At 41.3% G+C, this 22130-nt stretch overlaps 1 protein-coding gene across 6 annotated transcripts in view; it reads left to right on the top strand.

Moving 5' to 3' along the window:
• The first annotated feature begins 2976 nt into the window (after window positions 1–2976).
• LOC143284775 (hepatocyte growth factor receptor-like) overlaps window positions 2977–22130 on the top strand; it is a 231207-nt gene continuing 212053 nt past the window's right edge. For 3 of the 6 annotated variants that reach the window (XM_076591767.1, XM_076591766.1, XM_076591762.1), the window contains exon 1: window positions 2977–3126. The gene's annotated coding sequence lies outside the window, so the exon portion shown is untranslated. Of the gene's footprint in view, window positions 3127–13989; window positions 14137–15649; window positions 15766–22130 lie in introns of those variants that run through there. The other 3 variants (XM_076591764.1, XM_076591763.1, XM_076591765.1) reach the window with 3 other exon arrangements.

The raw sequence follows: 22130 nt of genomic DNA, 5'->3' as shown, positions 1-22130 counted from the left end.
TTGATCAAACTTTCTACATAAATGTGTTTCACAATGCTTTACCTTCACGAAGGGAGCGTGAAAACTGAACCAAATAGTTTTTATGTTTGTTGTGATGCAACCTTTTTTGTCATATTTATTTAGAATGTTGTTCACTTCATGCTTGCTCATTTCTTCATCTGTTTGTGTCAGCATCCTTTCGCATGCAAGACTGTACTGGAAATAGATTCTCATTTTCATAGAAGACACTGAGAACACGAAAATATTTTTAAAACAGTGAAAGAAGACCAAATCAACCAGCCAAGTAAACACACATAAGGAAACACACACACACACACACACACACACACACACACACACACACACACACACACACACACACACACTCACACACACACACACACACACACACACACACACACACACACACACACACACACACACACACACACACACACACACACACACTCACCCACTTACTCACTCACTCACTGACATACGCATACATTCACAGTTTTTAACATCATCTTCACCATCTATTGGGATCTTCGCTAACGCCACTGTCATTATCATGATCGTCGTTGTCGTTCCCCCCACTTCTTGTTTCTTTTTATCTCTCTCATTTTTTCTCTAAGATTTACATTGGGAAACCAACTCAGATGACAAAAGAAATATTTCTAATAAAAATACAGGAGACTTCCCACGATTTCTCACACATCTCGCAGTTTAGAGAAAAAGTGGGAGGGGAACGATTACGGATTCTCGCAATCCCACAATTTCTCTCACATTGAGAGAAATCGTGGGACTACGAGACATTTTGGGCTAACAGGCCCTCTGGGCAAAGAAAACCGAAGATGACAAGGAAAGACAAAAGATAAGAACCAAAACACCCTCAACAACAAATTATCGAAATTACACACGCATGCACAATACTCAAGTACAAATATTTATATACAACGCAATAAAGCTATGAAAAATAATAGGTATGGTTGTTGTGGTGGAGACGAGAAACAAGACAAGGGAAAGGGAAGAATACGAAAGGTGAGGAGGGAAAGAGACATGCAGGCTGATTAACAGACAGTCATAGAGAACAGACAGACAGACAGACAGAAAGATGGAAATTGATGTTGAAATGGAAGAAACAGAGAGAAAGACAGAGTGGGGAAGAGAGAGCAAATGCTATAAGCGAATGAATGACTGAATGAACAAACGAAAGCCTGTCTATCGCGCCCCTTAACATTCCCATGTCTGAATAAAACAGAGAGGATCAAGGATGCAATTAAGGGTTAACATGCTAATCAAACAAATTAAACATCGCGTCATTTTTGCGCCAGCATTGATTAAAATGATCAGGATCCCTGTTACACACACTGTGTTGCAATTAGTGAGTATCCAGGATTCACTTTTCTTGTCTTTTACCTCGAACTGAAATGGATGCCCACCCTTCGCATCAGTTTTGCACACTTGTAACTACTAGGTTTTGGGCCAGTTTGTGTTCCCTGTCAAGTGTTGCCCACTCTCAAATGTCACTGGCCTTCGTATCTTTTCCACAGACTGCACGAAGTTTTAGTTTAAGTACTTGCTGTTCCAGCGTTAGTAGCAAACGTGCCATGTTCATTAAAATAGTTGCCTCTGTATCGTGAATCCATTTTGTTAATTCATGAAAAAACAGATGATAGCGCAATCCGGTCATGTCAACGTATAGCTTCCTGTTCTCACACGGATGATCTATTTAGGAGTAATGAGTGACATTTTCTCACGATTCTTGTATTTCTCCACTATCTTTTTTGTGAATCCAGCTGAGAAGCATTTTTCCTGTTGCAGGTTTCTGCTATCAACTTCGGTGAAAATTCCATTTCAGTATAACTCATAACAGCGTTTAGGTTTAGCCACTGCGATCGGCAGTCTTCGATCCTGAACACAGCCTGTGGCCAGATTGATAGTGTCGATTGATGTGAATGCGAAACGATCGGTGGGAGGACATGCAAACTGGACTTCAATTCTTCATGTTGAAATCAGACAAAGGCATGAACTGAATGCAGGATGAAGTGCACTAATCAGAGAGCGGAGTGCCAAAGTCAGTCTGTCGACGGCAACAGGCTCCTTGGCGTTTACAAGCCAGCTGCAGTCTTAGGGCTCAATAGTATCCAAGTCAGAATCGAAGGAAGAAACAGAATTGTATGTGTGTCAGATCATTGCCGGCGCTGTGCGGAATCCTTACACAGATGTGCACATACATGACGGGCGGAAGACGCGCTTTAGTAGTGAGTCAGCCCCTTGTCATGAACCCGTCGTGAATGGGGTGTGTCTTAGTGACCAGAGCAAAACTGCCCAGCCGGCGTAGCAAGAGCAATCACAACAGTTTGCCCGCCTCCCTATCTGGTCCACATCTTCTGCTGTTCCGTGCCAGTCGAAGGTTGCTTCCAATAATCCAGCCGTCATTACAAACCGTGATGTTTTAGAATCAAAATGGTCATCAGAACGTGGAAAGTCAATCAACTGTAAAAGCCATATCTAAAACTGACATTTCCTGTTGTATACAAAGCCTAATAACGTTGGTATGTACTATTTTGTGGAGGTAACGTCAAATATCAACACTTTCAGCCATCAACCCCCACCCCACTTCCATTAAAAACAACCACCAAAGATTCAGAAAGTTGGGGAAGATAGACGAAAGTGCAGCTTTTATTCTGCCCCCGAGCAGCTTGGACGAGGCACCACGTAACACCATGGGGAGAAAGTAGTAAGGTTTTGCAATGCTTCTGTTTTTGTGCCTCACGTTTCTTTGATCTCGCCGTGCCTCTTCCACCGGCTTCTCTCAGCGCGTGCCGTTTTATGGCCGCTCTTTCCTTTCTGCTTGTGTACTTTTTGCTGCAGACGTTGCAATTTGCATGCACGATAAAGAAGGGCCAATCACAACTTTGCGCTCTTAGCACCCTTGCACACCAGAGTTATGGGCCCTGCGTTTCTGGAAACTTCGCACTTGCGCACATTTGATGGGTGCGAGAGAGACGAAGGTGCAGACAGGCAGAGGAGTGTTCTAAGTGGAGATGAGCTCAGTGGAAAAAGCCGAAACAGTTCAGAGAATCAACTTGTATGTTTGGACGTCCGTTTTTCTGAGGTTTCTGATGATGACAGGATCCTGAGGTAAGCCTTAGGTTAATGTATATATATTTTTTAATCAGACAAATTCATGTTTGATAACCGATTAATGATGGAATCAAGCAATTGTGGAAAAGTTTACACCATTTTCAATTTTATAAATTGTTAATAGCACCGTTACCTGTAAATGGTTTCAACAAAGTAAGACAGTTGCGGATTGGACGTAAGTTCCAGAGGGATGAATGGGCGAAAAAAAAGAAATGAAAATCTCAACTGAATTAAATCAAATCAATGTCATTGATTGGAACTATCTCTGTTTATACTGAATCGAAGTACAGAACGAGTGCTGTTTCTTGAAGCAAGAAATGAACGCTGTTATCTCTGCTTGAATAGTTGTTGATGGGATTCATTTGGTAATTACGTGTGCACGCGACACACACACACACACACACACGCGCGCGCGCGCGCGCGCGCATGCACGCACGTACGTACACACACACATACACACCCAAACAAACAAAGAACACACACACACACACACACACACACACACACACAAATGGGAAGAGATCGAGGCTTTAGATAATTTCAACTCTTTCGGGTACAATTCATGTACATCCATCCTCATTCAAACATGTACAAATTGTTTTTTTCTACTGTTTGGTAAATGCAGCTAAAACAGTGTGGATGACGTTGTAATGTAGCGTATCTCAAATTTTTGGCACTCACTCTATCTCTCTCTCTCTCTCTCTCTCTCTCACACACACTCTCTCTCTCTCTCTCTCTCTCTCTCTCTCTCTCTCTCTCACCCTACAACACACAAACACACCCGTTTGAGAGCACTCAGTACGCAGCCTCGTTCGGAAATAGACTCGTGTCAAAATATCATGTGGTCTAATTACAAACGACATTACACAGGATATTCCTGTCAAAATAACGTTCTGATCTGTCACCAACATAAGTTCTCCCAGCACTGGTAATACACAATTCATTCAACATATCCAATCAAATTAGCAATTTTAAACTGTGTCAGGGTTCAAGTCCTACTACTTCCCTTGAGTTTAGGATTTTGATAGCGCGTTTGTGAATTTGGTCGGCAGTGGTGCGCCGAGAGAAGAGAGAGTGCGGAGATAGCCCGAAATAGCTGATGTTTTACTAATTCTTGGAATTGGGTATTCACGAAGGTATTAAAACGAGGTCGAATCAGACGTTGAATTGTGAAATGTGTGTAGTGAAAACGCTTCGAAGTGGGGTGGAGCATAATCCATTTGCAATTGCACGCTGTTCACAATTTGGCATACCAACTCTACCAAACAGCTTTCAGATTAAAAAGTCAACATAATATTGTATAAGAATAATGTTAATACAAGGTACCAGTTTTCAAGTCATGTCATGTGAGATTCATGAATAAGTGACACTGTGTGTGTGTGTTTGTGTTTGGACGAGATGCACAGTTATGCCAGTAATGCATTGTGATTGAAAGTTACCTCATTTGAATCTAATTTTAGGCAACGGTTGGTGAAAACAATTCTCCATAGAAACACAACGCAGTCACTTCGCCGCACTTTGTTTCATACTGAATTCTGAACATTGCAGCTGTGGTAGTGTATACCAAACTATACTAACACTACTTTGGTGACCCCGACGACGGAACGTCGAAAATATCTCAAGAAATGTCAACTGGGGCAAACATTCTCGCTGATTTAGCGACGCAGATTCGAACTTTGGCTACTCAACTTAGTGTGAATGCAGTGTCTGTCAAACTGCCGGAGTTCTGGGCAAAATCACCAGAAGTTTGGTTTGCAAGGGTGGAAGCCCAGTTTGGCACCAAGGGTATATAAACCAAGACCAAACAAAATATGACTGCATCGTCAGTGCACTTGACATCAACATAGCAAAGGAAATTGAACTCCTCAACATGAATGGACTTGGTGACAAACGCCCTGTTGCCCTGTTGCATAGGATCAATGCTCTGAATGATGACCTGCAAACACTTAAACGTGCACTGTTTCTGGCAAACCTTCCTGAAGACATCCAAAGTATTCTTGCAGGACATAACACTGCAGACACAGGAACTTCTGAGGCAGCTGATCGCATCTGGGAGGCACGTACCACAGGTGTGTCAGCAGGTTTTCATGACTCTAGCTGAAACTCACGCCACAGCCACACAACCAGCCACTGAACTAGACACACCTGTGTCAGTAAAGGCTGTCTCTTTCAAGAAGCCATGGGGACGCCCTCCGTCTTCACTGCAGTGCACAAGCCACTCATCTTCTTTACATACAGCTTCTTCCTCCGTGTGTTTCTACCACCAGAAATTTGGATTTGACACCAGTCGTTGCCAACCTGGGTGCAAGTTTGCATCATTGCTCTCCAAGCCAAACAACCAGAGCAAATCGTCAGTGGGAAACGGCAAAGCCAGCCGCTAAACGTGGTAACAGCTGGCGTTTCAAATTCCGACACATTCTCTGTTCATGATTGACGCACTGGCCAATCATACTTAATTAGCACTGGTCCTAGGTGTCAGTCTATCCAGTCTCTTCAAAGGACCGCAAAACTTATCCACATTCTACATCACTTTTTGCTGCTAATGGAATTCCCATCAAGACTGAGGCAAACGCAGTATCACAATGGAAATCGGATCCAAACAAGTCTGTACACATGAGTTTTATCTCGTTGATGTCACCTGCCCAATTCTTGGTGCTGATTTTTTCATTGCTAATGGACTTGTCATTGACCTTGAGGGCAAGCGCCTCCTGTCACTTGATAACACCTCTGTTTTCTTCAGAGACTCCCGTTCTCCTCAGACCCGTGCAGGGCTATCACTTCATCTGCACAACACATACTCTGACCTTCTCCATCAGTTTCCAGAATTAATCACTCGACGTTTGGATTCTGTCGTCAGTAAGCATGGTGTTGAACATCATATTATCACACATGGGCCGCCAGGCCATGCTCGTGCCCGATGCCTGAGTCCAGAGAAACTGGCTGCTGCAAAGGCCGAATTCCTGGAGATGTTCGAGTTCCCCCCCCCCTCGCCCCCCCCCCCCTCTCTCTCTCTCTCTCTCTCTCCCTCTCTCTGTATGTTTGGTTGAAGTGTGGATTGCACCAATGAGCTTACTCAGTCTGCGCAGATCTTGAGAAATCGTCATGTTGCAGGATGCCTGAGGCGATGGCAATGTCTCCTTTACCGCTAACGTTCTAAAATAATCGAAATACATAAAATATGATTTAAGCGGTGTTATCACTTCAAATAGAGCACTCACTATAGTCAGAAATGTTTTGGCCCCGTAGTAAACCTTGCTTTGAAGCGAAACTTACATGGTTCAGCCCCGCTCAAGCCGCCCTGGCCCCCTTCCCCAGCTTAATAATATTTATATTACATAACACATTTTTAACAATTTGTTTTCTTTTTTTCCGCATGATCCTTTATTGGATAAAGTACGTATCACAAGTGAGTCTTGAAGGCCTTGCCTTTCTTGTTACCTTTATATTTCAACTTTTATTGAGCTGGAAGACCCAAACAATTGGATGTTTACAGGCCTGTTGCTTAAAATTTACAGGCCTGTTGCTTTAACATTTGCTGCAGCAAAATGCTTTTAGTCAGTCTTGCGTGATAATTTCATGAAGGCCAATGCCTATCGCATCGATCCTTTCATTTTGCATATCAGATACGTGTTGGAGTTGAAGATACAACTATAACTATATTCAGTTGTTGTTTTTTTTATTCAGCAGCCAAGAGTGTATGTGAAAACTTTATCAAGTGCCTTCAAAACCACTCAATCATATATGTCAATAATAATAAATAATAATTTTAAAAACATGATAATAATGCACATTTATTTAGCGCCCTTTCTCTCTACGATCTCAGGGCACTTTACAAGTTACATAAATCATTCATGACCATCTTTGTCAACCCCTCCACCCCCACTCTCCCTTTTCTACTCTTCATACATCCAAAGTGAGCTGACATGGGTGGTGTTGGAGAACAAGGAAGCTGAGAGTGCTCATAGATAGGGTTTTAAAAGATGAGTCTTTAGTGATGAGTGAAAAGCAGAAATAGAATCAGATGTATGGATATGATGAGGAAGGTTGCTCCAGATGTGATGAGCAGCAAAGAAGAAAGAATCGTTCACCATAGGTTCTTGTATTGATACAAGGAAGTTTCAAAAGGTAACAGTCAGAGGAAGAGCGAATATTTCTTGCGGGAATGTAAACGCTGTTAAGATCAGAAAGATATGTAGGTCCTGCGAGTGAAAAGCAGAATAGCAACAACTTGTTAATGTTCGTGTAAATCTAAATCTGGTACTGTGAATCGAAGATTTCCTCACTAGTTGGACATAATGTGTTTGTGCCAATGGTCACTTTTCAGATGAACTTGTTCTAAATGCAGGAGCGCCACAAGGGTGTGTACTGGTTCTGTGCCCTTTCTTCTTCTTGTTTTTTTCTATTTACACTGACCAATTTAAAGTAAATGATACTGCAACTAGCCTTCTTAAGTTTGCTGATGATATGGTATTGGTTGATTTGTTTTCAGATGAAGATTCCTTTGCCAATTACTTTTATAATTTATAGATACTTTTATGATTTTATCCTTTGGAAGTTATGTGTGGAAAGCTATCTGCAGTTAAATGTGGGGAAGACGAAGGAAGTAGCGTTGAATTGTAGTCAAAATATAAATGAACTCAATAATAATTTTTGGTGAGCCCGTGTAGAGTGCCTCATTTTGAATATTGATGAGAAATTAAACTTCTCTTTTCACAGTGATGAGGTATGTAAGAAACCTCAAGCAAAACTGTTTCTTCTCAGAAAGCGAAAATCATTTAATGTTTGCCAAAGTGTATTCCAATCTGTGTGCAAAAGTCTCATTGAAAGCATACTCACAGTTAACATCTCTTTAATGGTGTAACCATCTGGGGGCAGGGAGTAGGGCAAAACTATCACGTATAGTAAGGTTGGATAGAAAGATAGCAGGTTTCCAACAGCTGTCTCAGTGATATATACCAGCATGTCACATGCCGTCAAGCGCAAAGCCCTGCAAATTTTAAACAAATCAGAACACCTACTCAGCTCTGAAACTGAGATTTTACCTTCTAGTAGACGATGCAGAATGCCTGCTGCACAGAAAATATGCACCAAAAGTCTTTTGTACAAGTGCCATTTCCATTTTGATTTCAGTGGAAAAGGGATATATTTTCTTATGAATATGTGATTTTATTATGGTACTGATTTCTTCTTCTTCTCTTCTTCTTCGTTCGTGGAATGCAACTCCCACGTTCACTCGCGTGTACACGAGTGGGCTTTTACGTGTATGACCGTCTTTACCCCGCAGTGTAGGCACTCATACTCCGTTTTCGGGGGTGTACTGATTTAGAAATTCAGTATTCTATTTGCTTCCTTATTCTAGTTCATTTCTTTGTTTATTCTTTTACATTTACATCTTCATAATGATTTGTTATGCGATAGTGGCTGGTGCACTGTTGTTACCAGAATGTCCCGATGTGTACGTGTGTGTGTGTGTGTGTTGTGTGTGTGTGGAGAGGGGCGGGGGGTGGGATGGGGGTTGTTGAGGGGTGGGTGCGTTGACTGGGTGTGTAAGAGAGTGGGTCATTTATTTATTTACTTATTTATTTTAACTTTTTTTCTATCTAATGCGCTACATGACATGTTTTCTTATGCAGTCTATATTGTTTTTGATCATAAAGCTATTCTTATGCATAATTGTCCTCATAAATGTTTTTGAGTGACTGCACAAACACATCTTTAGCATACCTTATATATTTCATTGTCAGTGATATTGATATGTGTTTATCTTGCCTAGTCAACATTGATTTTATTACTGAAGTTGCCGTTTTGCATGTTTTCATAAATATTCATGTTCTAAAGTGACTGTGATTTATATGTTTGATGTTACATGTACTCGAGCCAGAAGAAAAAATTCTGTGAATTTACAGACAATAAAGTTGTATCTTATCTTATCCCCGTTTTCAAAAGGTGTTTTTGCTGTCAGAAATAATGTCATTTTTGCCATATTTTTAACATACAATTGCCATTTCACCAGGATGCCACTGAAATGGTGTTAATGAGTCATAAAAAATGCCAGAAAAAATATATATGTGTGCAAGTCCAAATACTTCTGTACCGACGATGCGAGGGGAGCATCTAAAAATCCCAAAAGCACCAGCCGCCGTGGCGAAGTGGTTAGCGTCGCGGACTGACGGCTGGGAGGACGCGGGTTCGAATCCCAGCGGAGGTGGGTTTTTCGGCCCGTGGCCGGCTCCTACCCAGAGTTGACAGTGCTGTGGGCTTAAATGGGAAGACTGGGATCACACAGTTGAGTGTCATCCACTTCAAGGATGCGTCTTTGGGTGTGTTGCTCTAATTACCTGACAAACACTGCAAGTGTCTGTATCTCTCGGGCCTGGTTAATGCCGGGATATCATTATAACAGGAAGCGTAGAGTACAGCCTTGTCACGCAGTCCCAAACCAAAATGGACCTCCATAGCAACATCGTCATCACCATCGTCCTCCTCCTCCTCCTCCTTCATCATCATCAGTATAAACAAAACAGTCCAAAAGTCTGAAGCCTTTCATGCCCTGCTCTCATGGTGACCTCAGTTTGGATACCCCTCCACTTCTGTGCTTGGGGTGAGTCCTGTCAGTGTCTTCAGTGTCGGCAGATTCATGGGGGACTGTTATTTGAGGGACGTGGTGGCGGTCTCCACACTAGAGGGACGCTCACTCAGTCTGGCTTCGCGACTAAGCTATTATTGTCCTTAGTAGGGGGCTTAGTAGGTGGTGTCCTAAGTACGTTGAATCAGAACAGGCACCACTGAACACCACCGAAGTGAGTCAGCATCAGTGCAGGGTCTCCTCTAGTGTGTGGCCTGGCGACCTAACATCGATGGTTCCCTGTGGACTGCCGACGCTGGAACTGTGACGGACGAACCCGGGTGTGGCCGTGTATGGAGGAATCTAAATGAGCGGCGTGTGAGTAATGCCACTGAAATGGTGCAGATGATGGGGCAGAAAAACAACAACAACAAAAGCTGGATGGGACTTATCCTAACTGATTGACTTTGCTTTTCTTGCAGCCTCTTATTGTATATGTCATTCAGAGATGGTAGATCCGATCCGATAATCTCGGTGGCTTTTTTTTTAAAATAAGATTTTTGTTGATTTGATTTTTTTTCTTTTTACAATTTTGTTCAGAGCTGTGATTACGGCCTTAAAATAGCGAAGGTTAACACAATTCCAATGAAAGTCACAAATGTGTCATTTGCATGCTGCGTTTTTGTTTGTTTCTATCAGAAAGAAACCATCACCTCTTTTTTTTTTTATTCAGTTGGCCTACTTTTTTTGTGTGTATGTTCGTTTTCACAGACATTCAACATCCTACTTTTTATTTTCATTCAGAGAGAGAGAGAGAGAGGGAGAGAGAATGTGTGTGTGTGTGTGTGTGTGTGTGTGTGTGTGTGTGTGTGTTCGCGCGTTTAACAGGTGACATTTCTAGTGTTCGTTTTTGCGTGACATTGGTCAATTGATGGTTTTCGTTTTTTTAATGCGTTGTTGTAAGACGATTTTTATTATATTATTTTATTTCGCCAGTTCTTTCCTTTCTTGTACTTAAAAAAGGCTTTCATTCCATAGAAGAGTGATGGGTGGTGGAGTGTAATTGCAAGTCATACGCTGATGAACTGATCATCATTGTGGAAACCCGCTGGACTTGTAAATCTGAAGTGGTTACCTCGCTCAGAAAACTATAGTATGAAAACAAAATGGCCGACCTTGCCACACTGTTCCCGTTGTGAAATTCTCTCTCTCTCTCTCTCTTTCTCAAGAATTAAGAAGCACTAAACAAGCCAAACTGAATTTTCTGCGCCATAAACCACGCTCCCTCAGTCATATCATAGGGCTTCGTGGCGGCAGCAGGCATGTCAGGTCTGGGACACGAAAACCTGAAAACGGCAGTTTTGAAAGCGATGGCATTTTACCGGAAAATACGGCCGGAAGAAAACGCAATTTACCGGAAGGTGAATGGGTGGAAGAAAGGATGAGCTGGCTAGGTTTCCAGCTCGTTCTAAGGTTAGTTTCGCAAGCAGTGTCTTCTCTGCATAAGTGGGGGTTTTAAGAGTGGAGCGAGCATAATTATGATGGGTATGTTTGCAGTTGACTACCTCTGTCTCTCTGTTCAAACTCTGGCTGCCTCTGTCTCTACCTCTGTCTCTTAAGATGGATATTTTTGCAGTTTCAATTTCAGTTTCAAGGAGACGTCAAAGCCTTGGGCTGATTTATATACGCTAGACCACATCTGCTGGAAAAAAAAGAAGAAAGGAGCAGATGTCTCACCTGCGCATAAACCCAACGAGAAGGTCGAGCCTTGAGCGTCTAACCAATTGATATAAAAAATGAAGGAAAACATAACACAAAATTTACATCAAAATATAATATGAAAGATACGCAGAAGGCAAAAATGATTGAAACAAAACATGAATAAAAAATGTTAAAAAGATTGAAACAAAACATGAATAAAAAATGTTCTTTATTTTCTTTTTCTGTCCGTCTCCAGCCTCTCTCTCTCTCACTCTCTCTCAGACGCACACAGATGCATGTACAAACACACATACACATGCGCGCGCGCGCGCATGTACACACATCTGATTCACAACACACAAACTAGTGACTCGACTTGTGAGCCGAAATTGAAATGGCATCAGCAAGAGCTTTGCGCGCGACCTTGTGTGCTTGGCTGAAACTGGAGCGGAGCTTGAGGTAGGAGAGAGCTATTAACGAAGTCATTCCGCGTGCTACAAGGAGACAGCAGCTGTCAGGAAGGGGGAACAGCCAAACAGCCATAGATTATCATTGTTTCCTTTGACAAACGCTATCTGTTTGCCGAATGGTTTCTCCTGTGTGTAACGGAACAGCAGCAGTTCTGATCTGGTTGTGGTTTTTGCCATCTGGGCTGTGCCATATCCATGTTTTTAATGTTTTGTGGACACCATGAGTGTTAGCCATGATCAGATTGTTGGTAGCTGCAAAATCATGAAATGAGTCTTCTTTCATTTGTCAGGGGCTTGCAGTAAGGTCATCAGGAGCCATTACAGTGGGCTTGCGTGTTCCAGTCACACTGTACTACGATGACTTTCTTATGAAGCAGGATCAGAATCAAATTTGATTGTCAATTAAACTTAATCAAGATTTATAAGATACATATACACAGTCACAAGCTTAAAAATAGAAAGCAGAATAAAAAAAATGACTCAAGTCTACGTGTGATCACGTTTTTGGCCGCAGCGATAAACACATTTTCCAAACATTCCTACACGTTTGTCTTCCCGTTTGAGCTGACTGGGTTTATTTCGTGTGCAAAAATATCGTCGTATACAAGTTTAACATACGAATTATTTTCAGTATCATACGCTGCTTTATCCAAGTACCATATTTTGGATCCATAATGTACTATGGGCTTAACTTGGGCATCAAAAGTTTTTTTTATTTTTTTAATTCAGGCGAATCACCTTCTGATTTAAATATCGTTCTCAGGATTCCCAATAATACTTTTTTAGCCCTACCTGTCAGGTCATCAGAAGCTGTATGGAAACTGAGCTTCGTTGAAAAATATATGCCTAAGTATTCATGATATCAACAACTTTTATTTCTGTATTACCTAGAAACCCATCTCTCCCGTGAAGCTAAATAACTCCCTTTTCAAAAAACCTATGATATTGCTTTTGTTCATATTAACTCTCATCTCAAGATCTCTGGAGGTTTCATACAAACTATTCAACTGATTTTGCAAACCGAGAGAGAGAGAGAGACAGAGAGAACTAATCGTCCTAGTAACGGGAAAAAATGTTCCGTTCTGTTGTTAGCCTTGATGATTCCCTTTTGTTTCTCAGTTTAGGGTGTGTGTGTTTGTGTGTGTGTGTGTGTGTGTGGTGTCACGGTGTTTGAGTGCGGCGTGTGTGCATTCAAGCTCGAACGCTGTTTGTCTACGCGCGCGCGCGCGCGTGTGTGAAACGATTTAAAGCAAATATTTACGTAACTTTCCACTTCTACCCTGCAGAAACTGACTGGAAGAATGCCCTTTCACTGAATGCTCAGTTCCAGCGCTGCTGTCGTTGTTGCCGCTCCACTGGAAAAGAGGGTTGTTGGAGCGGGCTGCCGACAGCTGCCTGTGACCTCTGACAGCGATCCTCTTTATCTCTACCCCTTTCGCTCCTTCCTTTCTCCGTCCGTTTCTGCCTCTCTGCTTGGTATGGGTCTGCTTTGTGCTTGTGCTGCTGTCTGGCCGCGCGCAGTCCCTGGTATGGCTGATTCCCGCTTACTTTGATCAATACTGATGGAAGTTTGCATTGAAGCGTTGCGCTCAGATCTACAACCAACCCATGCTGAAGGAACTGTCGAGAGGGCGGTGTGAAAAGCTCCTCCACAACTCTTCATCACCACTCGCAGGGCTTAATTTCTTGGGACTGGAAGTGAGCACCTAACCTGGTGTAAGATTCATTGAAATCTGCTACAGACTGAAAGGAAAAAAAAACCCACCTACTGGATATTATTCATATGATCGTGTTATGTTTTCACGTTTCTGCTTTCTGTGAGAGACATTGATTCATGTGAAAGCACAGAAAACAATAACAAAAAAACCGAAAACACACATCTCCTTTTTTGTTTCCTTTCTATAAAACACAGTGCAAGACTGTGAGTGTGTGCTATGATTCAACCTTTTTTTCTTACTTTGAGTCAAAAGTTATGTGTGAATGTGTCTCTGTAAAAGCTTAATCATTATATATTTTAGAAATATTTTTAAAATTCTCATTTTCATTTCTTAACATATTAATTGATTTGTTTTATCATAAATTTGATCAGTTTACTTTTAAACTTGAAATCCTTTTCTCACAAAGCCAACTAACTAAGCGCGTTGGGTTGCGCTGCTGGTCAAACATCTGCTCGGCAGATGTGGTGCAGCGTACATGGAGTTGTCCAAACGCATCAATTGGTAGCCAGACTACACCAGTGCACCGCCCGAATCTGAACGTCTTCAAAGAACGGTGAGTGAACCGTCTACATTGGATACTCTGCCTGCTTGGCCTCTACTCTCGTCGTCATTTCCTCAGTTTCTCTCCCCCCCCCCCTCCCCCCACCCCCCATCCCCTTCCCCACTCTCTCTCAAGGACAAATTGGAAGAATAGGCTACGCCTACAATTCATAATCTTTGAATAAAAAACGTTTTTAGTTCTGAGTTCTCTCTCATGCCTCCCTTCTAGTTATACCCATTCATCAGTCGTGGCTGTGTATAATTCATATCCATCGGAATGTTTCAGTTTTAATGTGCTACTGTGTGATGGGTAACTTGGTGTAATTTCTTTTGCTGGTAGTATGACTGATGACCCTGTTGCAGCATGTATTATCGCCCTGCATGCATTGTCGCCGGCGACAATAGGTGCAGCCTTCGCTGCATGTATTGTCGCCGCTCTGCACATATTGTCGCCGGCGACATTATGTGCAGGCCTTACTCAGTGCAAGTATTGTCGCCCTTCACATACTGTCGCCGGCGACAATACGTGCAGACCCCCACTGCGTGTATTGTCGTCCTTCTGCACATTTTGTCGCAATATACACCACAACCAAAAAAGAACTGCACAGTCGGAGTGCACTTGGCCTAGTGTCGTGTTGTTGTTCTTATCATAGCAATGTGTTGTTTTTGTTGTTAATGTTTCTGTTGTTATTTTCTGCATGTGTTCGTGTGCACACGCGCATATGATATTGTTGTGTTCTTGTTTGTGTGAGTGTATGCGTGTGCGTGTATTTCATGTGTGTCTTTGGGATTACATTCGTGTTTATATAAAAGGGGTATGTGGTCGGAGAGATGGTATATGTATGCGGATGTATTTGGCGTGTGTGTGTGTATGTGTGTGCTTGTGCGTGCATGTTTGCGTGTTTGTGCGTGCAAATGTGTGTGTGTGTGCGTGCGTGCGTCAGTGTGTGTGTGAGTCACTGTAAAAGTCACGTGACAACTCCTCACACAGTAGGTTCGGGAGCTTGAGTCGATTGTAAAAGTCAAGACTGGATGGTTTGTAAACTGGTCAGGTTTGGCTACTGTCACAGTGCGTGTGTGAGTGAGTGAGTGTATGTGTGTGTGCATGCGCGCGTCGTGCGTGTGTGTATGATTGTGTGGTGTGTGTTTGTGTGTGGGTGTACGCTCATATGCGTGTGCTTGAGAGAGGGAGGGAGAGAACGTGAGTGAGTGTGTGTGTCTGTCAGTCTGCCTGTGTTTGTGAATGCGCACACGTGTGTGACAGAAAGAAATAGATTGTGTGTGTGTGTGTAAGCACGGAGTATTGAATATATGGACCGAACCTACACACACACACACACACACACACACACACACACACCCATCCGCACCCCCCACCCCACACACACAGACTGTTCAATTTTCTTCAGCGTGTGTCACCAGTCTTGTCTACACCAGACAGGACTTTTATGCCGCGACCATGTACGGAATGCGAAGAACGTCTTCGCTGAGAACCCCAATGTGTTTCTCTTTGAAGACGGCGGATTCGAAGACAGTCCCCCACCCCGGCCATTGCGGCGTCTGCATCCACAGCTGTCGAACTGGATGGTTTTATGACTGTCTTTGAAGACGGCGGCGTCGACGTCATCGCAACCGCTTGCTAGTAGGTGTTAATGGAACAAGTTCATAAGTCGTTGTACTTTAGGGCAACAAAACCTCTTTGCATTTCTCACTCAAACCGCGCTGGACAAACGAACAGCATATTCCTATTCATCCAGCCCCATAACTGCACGTTCGCACAACACACGCACACATACGTGCGTTCTCTCATATAAACACACATATCATACGAGCGCACACACACATTAATACGAGTACACTCACACACTCATGGAAACACATAGGTGAACACACACACACACACTCTCTCTCTCTCTCTCTTCTCTCTCTCTCTTTCTCTGAGATGTGGGGTCTTAACAGACTTGATAATATTGAGAAGGTTCATTCCTTTGCATGTAAACGTTTTTTGAACATACCACTTAGAGTACCAAACAAGTTTGCATACGGCGAATTAGGACGTTATCCACTGTATATAAATAGTGCAACAAGGTGTATCAAGTACTGGTTAAGGTCGCTGAATATGAATGTGCACCGATTACCCAGACAGGTATATTTGATGTTGTTTAACTTAGACGAAAAGGGGAAAAAATGCTGGGTGTCTTTAGTAAAAAATATTTTATTTAGACTTGGGTTTGGATATGCCTGGTTGCAACAAGGCGTTGGTTGTGAGCACACATTTTTGTCATTATTTAAGCAAAGAATGAAAGATATATTTATGCAGGAGTGGGACGAGTCAGTAATGCCTAAAGATATATATCATAACTACAGACTGTTTTAAACTGGTTTTCAGTGTGAGCAATATTTTGACTTTGTGGATAAAAAGTGTTTTAGGGACTGTTTGGTAAAATTACGGCTTGGTTTGCTTCCAATAAAATGGATCATTTTTTAGAAGAACATTCAAATGTAATTCAAATCACGCATGTAAATGTTGTAATGTGATCGAAGATGAAAACCATTTTATAAAAACGCTTTCCTCTGGCGACCCCTTATACCGCGCTTGCGTAACCCTGGCTTGCTCTTGCTCTTGCCTTGTGGATCTTTTAGTCCAGGACAGATACAAAAATGGTCAAAATGTCTGCAACAAAACCGTTCTTTCCCTGTACAGAAAATAAGAGAACTCTTTGGGGTCAAAAGGAAACAACACTTTTAATTTCATCTATTACATACTAAATTGGTAGAAAACGCAAGTTTGCTTTTATGAATGTTTTACAGTTTCTTACCAGTCCTGACATTTCATAAAGAATGAAATCGGTATTGTGCCGACTGCAAAGGTGAATTTACGAAGGCAGCAGGTGATCATTTAGTTCGCAGGAACAATTATGTTGACATTTTATGCAATGCACAACTTGGAAATACTTCATGCTCTGCTTATTAACGTGTAGTATATGAATATCTCAATACCTGTTAACTAGGTTTGTTTTAATGAACATTGTCAGAGCACTGTCCAGACAATTAATTCAGAAAGCATGGAAGGCAGATGATGGCAAAATTGACCAACATCATGTCTTGATATAAAAAGAACGGTATGAAAAATATTTTTTTTTCTTTGGAAATGAAGCGGTATTTGCAAATGTGACTTACGAACCCTGGCGCAGTAGACACGTCGGTTTACCATGGGAAAGAAAATGTATCTGGCTGGAGTATGAAGGTGGCAAAATGAAGTGCATCAGATAGTCATGAAGAGCAAAGACAGCCTGGAAAATGAAAATGGGTCAGTCTCAATCGGGGTCTCTCAGTCTGATTCAGTATAAACATGTGTTTACAATGATTATTCAAATGTTTCGCATGTTATCAGGATTGCAATTCATTAGAGAAATGTCTGCAACAATTTTGTGAGAATATGGTTTGTTTCTTGTGTCTTAAATGTGTTGAAAATTATTAAAAAATCCAAACTTTCGGCGCCATTTTGTGACATGGCAATGTCTCTAAACATGAAGTGGTCAGAAACAAATAAGTACAAACCTGATTAAAATCCAGTACATACAGACCTGATCTATATTCATTCGTTGTGATAATACAACATTGACCATCAGTAAAAATGGTACATTAAGTTTGAAATATTACGCAAAAAACCCGCGTGACAGACGTAAACAACCCGTTCCTCTTGACGTATTTTTATTCATTTAAAGGCAAGCACATTCATGAATACACTACACGTTCTTTACTTGCAACAGGTGGTCAACACATCTACCTTCTGCAGCACATACACTCATTTTCTGAAAAAAAAGTCTATTCAACTATTTAAATGCAATCGACGTCGCATATTAATTTTCATTTCCGCTTTTCTGTGTTACTTCTGTGCATGTAAACGACCCAATAAAAAAATATACATGTAAACAAAATTAGAACTGTTTCCACATAAATCATGCGGATTCATCGCGGGAAAGCGTAAATCGGTTTGACAAACACACTTCAATCGTGTGTGTTTGAACACAGATTCAGAGAATGTGTTGTTTCCGACAGCGTGTGAGATGTACATATGTTACACGGAAATCTCCGATATGTTCATTCGCACCCCGTGGTTGCTATATTAAAAAAAAAAAACACACATAAAAAAACAAGCAAACAAACAAGCAACATAACTGTGTATGTTAATTTCGTCGTTATGGTTTGTTTGTATATTTATCTCTGATCCGATTAAGTTTAGACACAATCACTGTTTCTGACACATGGCGAGATGCGGTAATATATGGATACTGGCGTAAGATTTCGAACCATGTCAACGTATGTAGTTCAGTAAGACTGTTTTCAGTTGAAGACTTGTTGCATCAAAAGTTCCAAACAACAAAGTTCAAAGTAGAGAATCACCCCCTTGAATTACCTTGATTTTGGCTTTTGCTGTCTGGTGAAGTTTTATCACGAAATGATGTAGTTTATCAGTTCACAAGACAGACGATGTGTGGAACGAAAAAATTCGTTGTATCCGAAACACGCCAGTCCCTACGCGCTTATTGTTTTGCAAAATTTGATTAGAACAGCCACATTCTACATCACACAAGTTCTGAAAAACCAAACTATACATTGATTGTGAATGAATTTCTTAAAATCAATTAAGTTTGAAGCATTTCACGTTTAGTAGTGCTTGAGATGAAGTCAGGTGTCACATTCGGACACAAAACACATGTTCTTTGGTTCTGCTTTACGCAGATAATAAAATTCCTTATTTTTAGTTGTTGTTTATTGTTGTTATTGTTGTTGTTTGGGTTTGTTTTTTTCTCATAGTCTTACTTTTATTACATTTTGTTTTTCTGCAATCCTACGTATTTGTTCACTGTGAGGATAACGCTAATCGGTTTTCTGTTGATTGACCGAATAGAAAGATAGAAAGAATCCGGTGTTTTGATCACAATTCTTCAGATGAAGAGGAAAACTTTTGTCAAGTGATATAAATAATACAATTCCCATTTCATAATAAAATGAACGGTAGTACATTAAACAGTTAAACACTGGGGAGAATTGATGTGAAAATGGAGTGCCTGCAGTGTTTCTGAAAAATAAAATCATCCAGGGTGGGGAAGTTAGTTTAGGTATTTTGGGTTCCATGCTACATATGTCATCAGGTTTTAGGTAATCATTAATAAAATACATAATTTTGCACAGGCTTTGTTTGAATGCATTGCATTGGTTAAGGATCGCATGATGGATTCATTACTATCATTATTATAAATCCAGTAATTCAAACATCTGCGTCGGGAAAGTTAATTTAGGTAACTTGGATTCAATGTTACACGTGTTACAAGAAAGTTTTACATAATCATTAATAAAAATTTATGACCCATTGTTATCATTATGATTATTATTTATATCCCGCACTAAATCGACGTCTACTGAGCCAGGGTTCGTGAGTCACATTTGCAAATACCGGTTCATTTCCAAAGAAAAATATGTATTTCATACCGTTCTTTTCACATCAAGACATGATGTTCAATTTTGCCATCTGCCCTCCATACTTTCCGAATTTATTGTCTGGACAGAGCGCCAATAATGTTCATTGGCCTAACCGGGTTAACACATATTATTCTACACGTTAATAAGCGAAGCATGGAGTATATCCGAGTTGTGCATTGCGTAAAATATCAACAAAATTGTATTTACGAACTAAATGATCCCGTACTGCCTTCGTAAATTCACCTTTGCAGTCGGTATAATACCGATTTCATTCTTTATGACATGTCATGAATGGTAGGAAAGTGGAAAACATTCATAAAAGCGGATTTGTGTCTTGTACCAATTTAGTATAAAATACATGAAATTGAAAATGTTTGTTTCCTTTTGACCCCAAGGAGCTCTGTTCCTAGCTTACTGTTCAGAATCAGTTGTCTGCCACAGTGACCTGCTCACAGATCAGCATCAGCGCGGCAGCAGTCAGTCACATGTACTGTACCGCGCTGAACTCTTTCCTCTGGCGACCCCTTATACCGCGCTTGCGTAACCTTCGCCTGTGCTTGCCTTGCGACTCTTTGTAAGGTGCTCTCACACAGGCAGAAGTAATAAAAATATTCAATTCTGGACATTAAAAATCAAAATCTAACTATGTTCCCGCCCCCCTGTAGTGGTCAACTTTATATCAGTGTGATCAGTATGATTTATTCTATTTTATCGTAAAAAGAACGGTTTTATTGCAGACATTTTGACCTAACGCAAAGTTTAATCCAAATTACCTGGCCTAAGTGGGCTGAATTGTAGTAAATCAGATCAATCTGTTGAATTGAACGAATCGAGATTAAGCAGTGAATCTGTCAGTCATTCACGTAGTGTCATTAGGACAAGCAAAGATTGATTATTTCAGTTCAGCTAGTTGGGGGAGTGAGTGTTGTAGCTTGCATTAGTATGCACAGTATGTTCTGGGAAGGGATAAAACCAGTCAGCACAGCCAGTTCTTGGCTGTCTCCCAGAAAAAAACTGACTGACACAGGGTGACTGACTGATCAGTGATGTGAGGAGCAAGGAAATCCCTGTTGGGCTGTGTGCTGCTTGTAGATGCTGCTTGTAGATACTGCTTGTAGGTGCTGCTTTAGGTATAGGGTGAACATTTTACTGTGTGCTGCTTGTAGGAAGTACTTGAAGTAGGTAGTGTGTGCTGCCTTAGTGTGTGTTGCTTTTGCTAAGTAGGGTGAACTGCTTCGTGTGTGTGCTGTATTGTAAAGTAAACACTATAGAACCACTCCCTGCTATTGGTGTGAGGGGAGCAAGTGAGTGTGTGCGTCAATTAGTCGATCCTATATCCCCCTGTCTGCTCCCCTCTCTCTTGGAGTAGAATCGAACCAACCACACTCTCAATCAGTTTTTTTTTTTTTACAACAGAAAAGGTCAGAGTGGATAGCTTATAGTCTATTGGATCAGAAACGGGCAACCAGTGGAGAGACTGAAGGAGAGGAGAAACATGGTCAAATTTAGAAGCTCTGCATATGAGTCTGGCAGCGTTATTCTGAATTCGTTGGAGTCTGTCTAATAGATATTTGGGATGGAAATCCAATCTTGAGAGAACCAGAGAGCATACAAGTGTCTTGGTTGCATCGGTTGAGAGATAGTGGCGGATAGAGCTGATTCTACGCAGTTCCAAATAGGCAACTTTACATATATTCGAAATGCGCTGTTGGAAGGAAAGAGACTAGTCTAGGATTACACCAAGACTGTGAACAGAAGGAGGAAGTGAAACAGGTGTGCTATTGATCAGAGAGTCAGGAAAGGAAGGATGCTGACGAAACTTCTGTGGACAGGTTATCATCATATATTCAGTCTTATCATCATTTAGTTGCAGCTTGTTGAGAGTCATCCAGTCCTTTAGGCCAGCAATGCACTCCCGTGTTTGAGTCACCAGTGCATCAAATTCAGCTATGGAAGCCAACTAAAGATATCCTCTATGTATGTGTTTATGTGCCACCAGAGGGCTCTCCTTTTCGTGTACACTTTGACTATAATCAAGGAATTGACATACTTGAAGACTGGCTGACTTGATACTCATGTATGAAAATGTCTATATAATTGTATGTGGCGACTGAAACAGTCGAATTTCTAATCTTTCTCCTTCACAGTTGGTAAAGGGTAACACTGACTTTCAATTCAAAAGCTGCTCTGTAACTATTTGTCGTTCTTCCCAAGATACGCATACCAGTGCCTATGGAAAATCTCTGTTAAACATGTGCACTGCCCTAAATTTGATTATTTGAATGGAGTCTGTAATGGCGACCGGGAAGGTCGATACACATTATCATGTGAAACTGGTTGCAGTGTTAATGATTACTTCATTTTATCAAACGATCTTTATGAACTTGCTTGTGATTTATGTAAATTAAATACTCGTTAACAGATCGGAATCTGATCATTTTCCTGTTGAATTTCGTATTGCGTATTCAGTTGATAATTCATTTAAAATGAGAGATGATAATGATAAGCAAGTGATAGAAA

Source organism: Babylonia areolata, chromosome 8, assembly GCF_041734735.1.
Source record: "Babylonia areolata isolate BAREFJ2019XMU chromosome 8, ASM4173473v1, whole genome shotgun sequence".
NCBI classification, from domain to species: domain Eukaryota; kingdom Metazoa; phylum Mollusca; class Gastropoda; order Neogastropoda; family Buccinidae; genus Babylonia; species Babylonia areolata.
Note: the sequence above shows the minus strand (reverse complement) of the source record. Positions and strands in the feature narration are given on the sequence as shown.